An 11,106-nucleotide genomic window follows, 5' to 3' on the forward strand; every position below is an offset into this window, starting at 1 on the left:
CGGCTGTCCCTGCAAAGGGGGCGTGGTCTCAACTCCCGGGCCGCCGCCGAAACTCTGGGGCCGCGCTTGGCCGCAAGTACAAAGCGGGCTGGTTGGTGGCCGCTCTGCGGCCCGGCCGGGCCCGGCCGCGCGCTTCCCGGAGGGCCGCCGCCCCCGCGGCCCTGGAACCTGGTTTTGAAAGACGCCTTTTCGAACGCAAACGCCCGCCTCGGGGCCCCGCGGGGACGGCTCCGGGGAAGTGTGTGCTTTTTCAAAAGGCTCAGGTCCTCTTAACGGTTTGAGGCTTCCTGACCACACCCGCTGCCCCCCTTTCTGGGCCGGGCAGGGCCTCCTGGTCTCCCGCGTAAAGGACGCGCCCGCGATTCGCCCCCTTTCTGCTCTTCCAGGGGTGCGGGGGTAGGCTCTCACTAGGTTCCTCTCCAGCTTTCAAAGGCTGCATGTTTCACTGAACTATTTGAAGTATTTATAGGCAAATGCAATGCCCAGGGAAGCCGCCTGCCCGAGACTGCTCCTCCTCGCCACCTACCACAGACCCTGTCATTAGAGAGGCACGGGGAGGCCAGGAGAAGGCTCCGTGACCCCAACAGGCTCCAGCTCAGCCTGGAGCCGCTCCCGCGCGTCTCAGACGCACTGGTCCCTTGGTCTTCATTCACCTGAGACTTTCACCTCTGGGCTCTGCAGCGCTGGGCTTCCCCCAGGGAGTCAGGATTTAGGAAAACAGGAAAAGAATTCAGGGATAACCCAGGCAGGTCAGAGACCTCGAGGTTCATAGCCCCTCACCCTGGACTGAACCTCACAAGCTCTTCAACCTTGTATGCACTATGCACCAGCAGCTCCACGGTTTCTTCCACTCCCAGTAAAGATTTACAGTTTTAGAAAATCACAGGGACATTTCTATCCGGTCTGATAGGGTCACTGAGTCGGATTCGATGAGCTGGCAGTGAGTTTGGCTTCTGGAGATGCTCTAAGCATAAAGTACTGTGCTCTGGACAGAATAGATACCCAAATTGTTACTGAGTAAATGAAAGGATGATGCGAGCAGCTGTTCTGAAGAGGGATATGTTGCCTCCTAGGCTCAACGCCCTGCTGCATTACATCTGGAGAATCTCTTGTCCAGAATTCGCTTTCTGACTGAATTAGGGAAAGATAATGCGTCTTCCTCTCCTCAACTTACAAATGTCAAGATTTCAAAGCACTCCCAGGTTCCTAGTTCACAGTCGTTCCTGGCCCTGCAGTAGCAGCCTTTAGGAACATGCTAGAAAAGGCTGCGCTGGATCTGTTGTTAAACCCACTGCTGTGGAGTCTCTTCCAACTCCTGTGACCCTATAGGACATCCAGAACTGCCCCGTAGGGTTTTCAAAGCTCTCACCTCGACAGAAACACAGTCAACTCTTTCTTCCAGGGAGCTGGCTGTTGGCAGATTGGCACCATGAACCTTGATGGTTAGCAGCTAACGGCTTGACCATCAGGGCTCATTTTGTTGTTGGGTGTCTCTAGTCAGTGTTCAGCTCAAAGCAGGTGCATGTGACAGACTGGCACTGACCCTTAGATTATAAGAGTTTCGTGTAATCTTTTTTAGTAGAGTCCTGGCGGCACAATGGCTAAGCTTTTGCTAATGAATGGAAAGCTAGTGGCTGCAATCCACCCAGCATCTCTGCAGGAGAAAGACCTGGCATTCTGCAAATCTACTGCTGTTGTTTGATGTGGCCAAGTCAGTCTCGTGGGGCCGAGAAGAACAGGTTCATGGGGGGTTTCTCAACTGGAATCTGAGCTAGAGTCCATGGCCAGGTTTGTCTCCCACTGGCTAGGTTCCACCGCCAACCTGTCGGTTTGCAGCCAGGTGAATAGCAGTGAACTATCAGAACTCCTTAGAGCCTAGGCCTAGAAATTGAAAAAACCTTAAAGATGGGCCCCAACGATCTGTGCCCCAATCTGTTCAACTAGTGATTCTAACGCACTCTACAGTGTGAGAACTTCTGGCCTACTGGAACCGTCCCATGGGAAAGTAGAGGGCTAGTCTGTGACAAAGATCCTCAATGAGATGTGTTAGGCAGGGTTCTCTAGAGAAAAAACCCCAGAACACTTCTTGATATATATATATATATATATAAAGATAGGTTTATACAGCAAGAAGGAATAGAATAGCTAATTAGTCCACACAGCAGCACAGAGGGTTCAGGCCAACTCACTTCCGTAGAGCATTTAATATATCAGAAGTCTTTCAACTCATGTGGGCTGCCGGGTCCAAGGTCAAGGAAGCAGACAGCAGAGTCCTCCCTCAGGCAAGGTAAACAGGGTGGGTCACCAACAGTCAGTAGCTCGGGAGCTTAAGGAAGCAAGCCTGGATGGGATATCAAATGCAAGCAATGCAAGGCAACAGGATCCATCAGCCTCAGGCTCAAGCAATATCCGCACCAGCACTGTGGAGAAACAGGTCTTGAAGGAGCCTCAAGCTCTAGCAACACGATCCATGGGTTGGCTGGGCCCACAGGTAGGGTAGCTTATGGCTGAGGCAGAGAACTAGCTAAAGTACACTCTGATCACCAGAGAGCAAGAGAGAGGGGGCAGGCCTTGCAGAGCCATTTATCTCCTTGCCCTCCAATCAAACAGCAACCCGATTAATCCCACATGCTCCTATTGGCCAGGTTGGCACAATAAGCCAGCTATCACAGAGATAAACTGGCACAGTGGCCACGGCAATGGGCTCAAGCGCAGCAGTGATTAGGAGGGTGGCGCACAGCTGGACAGTGTTTCCTTCTGTGCCACAAGGAATCAGAACCAACTCAAAAGCACCCACAACCAATGATGATGCTCTCAGTGCTCTTCCAAGGCGTGTGAACCCTTAACTTGCATCAAAATTACCGGGGATATTGTCGAACCACGGATTCTGATTCAATAAGCCTAAGACTGAGGCTGAGATTCTGTGTCCTACAGACCACCCCTGCTGGTCGTCTATACGTTGAGTGTGGTCAATTAGTAGCACCTTTCTGTAGCACTGTGCGGAGGAGGATCCTGAGGGTATGCCTGTCCACAGCAGGCGGCCATAGTTGCCTGATAGGTTAGTGATGTCTGCCAAGAAATACAGCCAGAATTGGTCTTAGCGGCAAGAATAGGAATACTCCATCGTATGAATTTGGGACACGTTTTAGGAGACACCAGTCCCTGGAGAAGGACATCATGCTTGGTAGAAGGGCAGCGCAAAAGAGGAAGCCCCTCAACAACATGACGCAGTGGCCACAAGAATGGACTCAAACATAAGAATACCATGTGGATGGCCCAGGGCCCAGTGGTGTACAGAGGGCCGCTGTGAGTCCAAACAGACCCGATGCCACCTACCACCAGCAGCAGCCATGGGTACAGGAATGGAAATTACGGTGGATACATGCTATGTATTTGTACTCCTCAATCTTCCATTTAAATACTTGACCTTTGAATATATACCAGTCTGAAAAACAGCACTACTATTAAAAAAAAAAAACTAAAATTATTTTCTTCACAAAGCTGAGGGTGCCCAGCTATCAAAAGATATAGCGTCTGGGGTCTTAAAAGCTTGAAGGTAAACAAGCGGCCATCTAGCTCAGAAGCAACAAAGTCCACATGGAAGAAACACACCAGGCTCTGTTATCACGAGGTGTCAAAGGGATCAGGTATCAGGCATCATAGAACAAGAAATCATATCATTGTGAATGAATGTGAATGCGGGGTGGGGACCAAAAGCCCATCTGTAGGCAACTGGACATCCCCTTACAGAAGGGTTAAGGGGAGAAGATGAGCCAGTCAGGGTGCAGTGTAGCAATGATGAAACATACAACTTTCCTCTAGTTCCTAAATGCTTCCTCTCCCTCCCCAGTCTTCCCCACCAAACTGTCCTGGTCCCAATTCTACCTTACAAATCTGGCTGGACCGGAGGATGTACATTGATACAGGTGGGAGCTGGGAACACAGGGAATCCAGGGCAGATGATCCCTTCGGGACCAGTAGTGAGGGTGGCAATACCTGGAGGGTGGAGGGAGGGTGGTGTGGAAAGGGGGAACCGATTACAAGGATCTACATATAACCTCCTCCCTGGGGGATGAACAACCGAAAAGTGGGTGAAGGGAGAACGTCAGGCAGTGTAAGATATGACAAAATGATAATTTATAAATTATCGAGGGTTCATGAGGGAGGGGGAGCAGGGAGAGAGTAGGAAAAATGAGGAGCTGATGCCAGGGGCTTGAGTGGAGAGCAAATGTTTTGAGAATGATGAGGGCAACGAAAATACAAATGTGCTTTACACTGGCCAGAGCTTCCCAAACCAACAAGGGATAGCAAAGCACTATGGGGGTCTATTCTCTGGGCCTTAAAAGAGGAGGTAAAGGAACAGTTTCCTTAACTTGTGTGGAGAGAATCCTTTAGAAAGGTCCATTGTAAGAGGAATGATAACCTATAAGAATGATTATAAGGATGCCACAGGACGGCACAATGTTTCATTCTGTTATATACCTGGTTGCCAGGTAAAAAGCAAGTGGGAGCTTAGATACAGAGCCAGACCTGGGCTAGAGAAACCTGCCTCTCATCCTCCTTCTCCCTCCTTCTCTCTAAACCAGCGGTTCTCAACCTGTGGGTCTCCACCCCTTTGGGAGTCGAATGAGCCTTTCACAGGGGCTGTCTGATTCATAACAGTAGCAAAATGACAGTTATGAAGTAGCAACAAAAATAATTTAATGGTTGGGGGGGTATCACCACAACATGAGGAACTATTAAAGGGTCGCAGCATTAGGAAGGTTGAGAACCACTGGTCTAAACCAATTATAAGCTAGAGAATGAGAAAGCCTGACGAGGCATTCCTTATAGACCCGATCAGACTGCTGGAGAAAATAATAATGAAGAGTACAGATATGGAGGAATAAGTGCCCGAGGCCCCCCTCCCCCCAAATTCAATTATATAAGTGAAAAACACACATGATATTGATCACGATGATATTTCGCATTCTAAGGTTATAATTCATAGTTGACAAAGAGTTATAAAATACAGTTCTTAAAAAATAAATGAAATATTTCTTGTAAAAAATGTGCTTTGCACAATGGATGGATGTATGGATTGTGATAGGAGTTGTATGAGCTCCCAATAAAATGATTTAAAATATTATTTTCTTCACATTAAAAAAACACATCTTACTAATACTTTAGGATTTGGTGAACTTATGAGCCCCCCCTCCCCCCCGCCCCTTAACACTGACTGGCTTGTACAGAAGCCATCCTCTCTCTGATTCACAAGCAAGATCCATCCCTCAGTGTGTTCATAAATCAGATTTGTAGATAAGTTGGGCAGGCTTCTTTAGCCTTACGTCAGTGACTTTGGGGTTACTATGTGTTGGAATGGGTCTCTTAGCAATGGGATTGGTTTTTAAGTGCAGAAAAGGGCTTTTTCAATTATTAAAAAACTGCGCATGCAGCCAGTGAAGGTGAACTTAATGAAGACTTTGTCATCACTAGGGTTGGATTCACCCACTTTTAAATGAAGGCAAGTTTACATAACATTAAGCGGGGAAACACAAATTTTCCGCAACTCTGGGGACTGCCTGTATCCAACGTCAGTATGATAGCCCACCTTTCCTGATAGAAGAGAACCTTCTAGTCTGTTCCCAATTTCTTTTCCTGCCTCTCTACCCCTTCTACAATTGTATTTTCTCCTTCCTGGAATATTTTCATCTCCATTTATAGCTTTCCTGATAAACTCTCATTTTTCTTTTTTAAAGCACAACAATTTCTTATCATAGCCATACAAGGGGAAAACAGGTACGTTTTCCCCCAGGGGCAAAGGAGATCATTGCCAGATCCCTCAAACAAGGTATCTCAGTTATACAAAGGGTCTCTAAGGTCACGCCTCCAGCATGGACATCGTGTCACATGGAGGTCATTTTAGACCAGTATGATCGGCAATCTCATCTGCTAAGAACACACTACCCAGATGTTAAAATTTTTTATTCATGATGATTTTAAAAAACTACTCTATGTACCGTGAGCAGACACGTAAAGTTTAAGCCACCCACCATTTAAATCCCAATGTTAACTGTCCTTCTCTTTTTCTTCTGACTTGGACATCTTGACTTTCAAAATCACCCCAATATCAGCATAGGGCGAATTGAAATGTATTCCACCACCCTCAGGATCACCCTGTCTTTCTACCACTATGCCCGTTCTCTGGTGGTGAGAGCCTTTGTCAGAGCAGAAAGCACAGCAGAACCTTCCTGATCCTCCACATCCGTTCAACAGCTGTTGGTAGGTGCCATCAAGCCAGTTCCATCTCACAGAGGCCCCGTGAGCAACAGAAAGAAACCCTGGCTGGCCCTGTTCCACCCTCACAATCTTTCCTGTTTGAGCCCATTGTTGCAGCCACTGTGTCAGTCCACCTCGATGAGCGTCCGTGATGAGCTCAATGTGAATTGGACTTTGGAGTTACTCTGCCAGTGGCCAGTCTTGTCAATGGTGAACCTGTCTGTCATCTGAATTAGAGGTCTCTGGCTGCACCTGACCTCCCTAGAAGACAGTGTGATGAAGAGTCTGGAATAATCTGAACTTCAGCCTATTACACACACACACACACACACACACACCACAAACTGCAGGCGTCTAGGGGAAAAGCCAACAGCCTCTTGGAGACCCTCAACAATAAAATGAAAGGGAAATGTTGCAGTTCTCTGGAGTAATAGGAAAAGCAAAGCATTCTTAGATTTATTGGGGAATTAAAATAAATACACTAGTTTATTTCCAAGAACATCTTTTTCCTTACTTTTCTGCCCCCTGGGTTGATGACCGATGACACAACTCTCTGAGGCAGGCCAAACGCTCATACTGTAGTGGTGGCTAACTCCAGAGCCCACTCATCCCAGACCACTAAGTAGGGGTAAGATCTCAGAACAGCCATTCAGAAGGCCCACCCACCATCTTTGCCCTCACCTCCACTCCTGATTCCCATCGACTTTCTTCCAGATGGGTTGGTACATAAATCAGTACTCACAGTGGTGGTCTCTGGGCGATTTGCAAGAGCATTAGACGGCTCCTAGTGGGCTCTAGAGTATGAGGTGTCTGTGTGAACGTGTGTTTGTGATCACAGACAATGAGGCAGCTCCCACACAGGGTGGGCTCCGCTCACTGCAACCCCATGCTGCCAGAGAGAGAGCCCTGGGGACGTAATGAGCTACGCACTGAGCTGCCAACCCAGGTCAGTGGTAGGAATCCACCAGCGTCCAGGAGAGAATGAGACAATTGTCCGCTCCCATAGAGATCTAACGTCTAGGAAACCACATGGAGTGGTCCCACTCTGCCCTCTGGGTCACTATGAGTCTGAATCACTCAATGGCAGTGAGGTTTTGTTTGCTTGCTTGCTTGTTTTATTTTAGTGTGTTGGAGTAAAACTGTGTTCTATGGGCTGATTTTTTGTTTGTTTATTTCAGGACAAACCCTCTAGGCCTTTCTTCTAAGTTGCCTTGGGTGGATTCGAACCTCCAGCCTTCCGGTTAGCAGCTGATTGCTTCACTGTTTGCACCACCCAGGGACCCCTTTTGAGGTAGCGATCAAACCAGCCTGTAGTAGGTCACTGAGAAGTCAGATGTAGGGTGTCTCAGTCACTAACTCAGTGGATACACCGTCTAAATCAAGCTCTTGGATGATGATATGGAGCATGCAGGAATAGCGCCTTGTTCCCCCCTCAAGGTTTGAAGAACGATGTCGTTGCTGTCTCTTAGCATCACAGAACTGGTGGGGGAACCCAGAAGAACTCACAATCTAATGGTGGAACCAGGGAAAGAAATGGCAAGTTGTATGCCTAAGCCTTTAACAGCTGCCGCTGCTGTTGCCGCCAATTCAGTACCACAGCATGGAACCCCATTCTCTGGTAACAGAGACAGCAAAGTGTGCAGTGATTGGAAGATACAGAGAAGGGCCCGCTCTTCCTGGGGACATTAGCGACGATGATGAATTTCACTTGCTACGTAACAGGACTAAAGAACAATGTGGAGAAGTCAGATTCTTTTGTAAGTTGAGTCTAGGAAACATTCTTTGGTTAACATCTCGCCTCATTCCACCAAGGATGTGAGAAAAGTCTCTACTTAATAAAAAATAGCAATGGCTAACGGTAACTCGGGAGGCGCTTGGCAAGATGGACGGACAGTGGCTGCAGCGTTTTGAAGGTGGTAGCAGAGGATCGGGCGGGGCTTCCTGTTGCTGTGGGCAGGGCCGCTCTGAGTCAGAACCAATTGGATAGCTCCTAACAGCCACAGCTAGAACTAGGCAGCAAAGTAGCCGAGGGAAAATCTCCCTGGAAACGTGGAGCGCAGGCTCCTTCTGCCCGCCGTAGCTGAGGGAGAATGCGAGGGACACAAATCGCATCCGTGGAAATGCAAACCACTCACCACTTCTTTCCAAATTCACGAGCCAGTAAACTGTTGTCTGAAAATTCCAAGTCGGCTGGTTTGACTCTAGAGAGCGCCTCTGTGTGTACGGGATTAAAACAGAACACAGCCAGGAACAGCGGACTCCGGGGAACCGTGAGCCCATGTCTGTCAGAGGAGAATGGTGCCCCAGCAAGTTTTCAACAACTGGTTTTTCAGGAGCGGTTTGCCAGGACTTTCTTCGGAGTGACTTCGACCTCCAGCCTTTCACTGAGCAGCCATTTCCGTCCGTTTCCTGGGAAAGGCTTCGTGTAGGGCCACCCCAGTGGCCTAGCTGGAACACTGCAAAGCGGCAGGCTCCGAGCGGGGCAGATGAAGCAGGGCAGTGAGGCAAAGTGCAATCCTTTCCTTTCTTCCAAACAGCAACAGAGGCTGCTGTGCGAGCAAATGCCTCGAGAGAGTGTAGTTTTTATTTTGTGAAGGAGGATTGTTTACAAAACAATAAAGCTGAGCTTTGAGTCTGGCTTCATCTAGGAGCTGGAAGGGGTGGGGGTGGGGGTGTCGTCCAAAGCCATTGAATTGATTTTGCCTCACAGTGACCCAATAGCAGTTGCAATTGGTCCTCGGAGCTCCCAGGCTGAATCTTGAATGCAGCAGCTTGCTTCACTTTGTGGGGCGGCTGGCGAGTTTGAACCATCAACCTTGAAGTTAGTAACCCAACACTTAACCCACTCTACCACCAAGGCTCCTTGAAGGAGGAAACGAGGGATAGGAAATAGACACGAGTGAGACCCCATTTAATGGGAGCAACGACACAGAGTCAGTTTGACCATCGGTGGGAACACTGTGCCCCCTCCCGCCCCACCTTGGTCCTCCTACTCAGTGAGCTGCGGAATCCCAGGGAGGGCCTTGCGTTTCCATTTGATGGGGGATAACATCATCAAACACACTCAATGAAGAATATTAAGAGCTGGGAGCCAAGAAGCAGCAATGAAAGTTAGTATGGAAGCGGAGGTGCAGGTGCGTGGGGTGGGCAGTTGGGGACAGGTGGGTGTTGGCTTCTTCCTACGCTTCCTCTCTGTTTGCACTGGGGATGGGCCCGGGCGAGACGGGAAGTGTCCCAGACTTTTGCTGGGAGGCTGCATGGCCACCGGTGAAGCCAGAGTGGCATGACAAGGAGACTCACCAGGACACCGTTCTAAGGGTGACTTAGGAGGCGTTTCCTGTGCAAAGAGAATTTTGTTGGAGAAAGTGGGGGTTGAAGCCAAATAGCCAGATCCTGCCACAACCAGGCAGTGTATGAGAGGCAGACTGGTCAGGAACGACGAGAAAATCACAGCCTGTGTACCCAGTGATTTTCGCTTGCATTTCATTGAGGAAAACGAAGTTCTAGTTGCCAGCGCCATGCTATTGATGACATTCCTGCAGTCTGCTTTAAGGATTTCTCAGAGTAGCCAACGTCTCTTCTTCGCGTAGGCAAGAAAGGAAGGCCGAGCTCTTGAGTTTTGGTGATGGAAACATGCTCGTAATAAAGTTTCACACACACACACACACACACACACAGTGTAGTAGATCGGTGAAGGCGTGTAGTAGAAGAGGAAACAAGGGGGTCTTCTGCTCACCTCGCTGGTGTCCTGACTGGTGGGGGATCTGTCCATACGTTAGAGTGAGTTCTGTCTCTGACTGCACCTCTGAGCAGTCAAGGTAAAGGGGGTGGAGTGGAGCATGTCCAGATTCTAATCTGGATCCTACCTCAGAGTGTTTTGTTTGTTTGCTGTCTTTAATTCTCCACCCACTTTTTCCTCCTATCACAGATGAAGAAAAAAAAGTTTATCAGTTTAGAGGTCGAATTAGTTGGGTTTCAAATTGTTCTTTTCAAAGAGTGTATTTCGCAAGAGGCCACTTAAAATGCAACAATTGACCTCTCCCTCCCCACCCAAAGCAAATAAGAGTGAAGGAAATCAAAGATTCAAGAAAACAAGGACTAATGAACCAGGCAAGAAAGAGCCTCCACCAGCCTGAGACCAGAAGAACCAGGTGATGTCCAGTTACCACACTGACCATTCTGACCAGGACCACAGTGGAAGGTATTGAACAGAGTAGGGGCAACATTATAGAACAGAATTTGAAATCATTAAAACAAAACAAAAACAGACTTACTGGTCTGACAGGGATGAAGGAACCCCCTAGACCATAGCCCTTATACAACCTTCAAACGCAGAACAGAATCTACCTCTGGGGCTCATTTTTCAGCCAAACAATAGCCATGTCTATCCTGTGAATAAAAATACCTGTGAGGAATGCTCTCTGCAGAGCAATCATCCATAAAGGACCCAAAGAGTAGCATTTGCCCAGAATAACAACTCAAAAGGCGAGAAGGAGCAGGAAAGGACGGCAAATGGAAGCAGAGTACCCAGGGAAGTGAGACGGGTGCCATTACATCGAGGCGATGGCTACTAGTGTCACAAAACCACATGTGTATACACTGTTGACGGGGAGATTCTGTAAAACTACAGGCTACACCCAAATAGTATATCTGAAAGTACCGGCAAGGTTCTTTCTTGCTCTGGACCCTGAATTTTGTTTGTGACGTCTGACCTACTGGTATTGGGTTTCGCCAGCTCTTGCTACTCTGTAGACCAGCAGCTTGTCATCTGACCTGCCGATTTGAGACCACCCGCCCCTTAACCACGTCAATAGAAAGAGGTCTCCAGACTAACACCTGAGCCACGGA

Source organism: Echinops telfairi, unplaced genomic scaffold (genome assembly GCF_000313985.2).
Source record: "Echinops telfairi isolate 266 unplaced genomic scaffold, ASM31398v2 ScPeMD7_60;HRSCAF=208, whole genome shotgun sequence".
Lineage (NCBI taxonomy): Eukaryota > Metazoa > Chordata > Mammalia > Afrosoricida > Tenrecidae > Echinops > Echinops telfairi.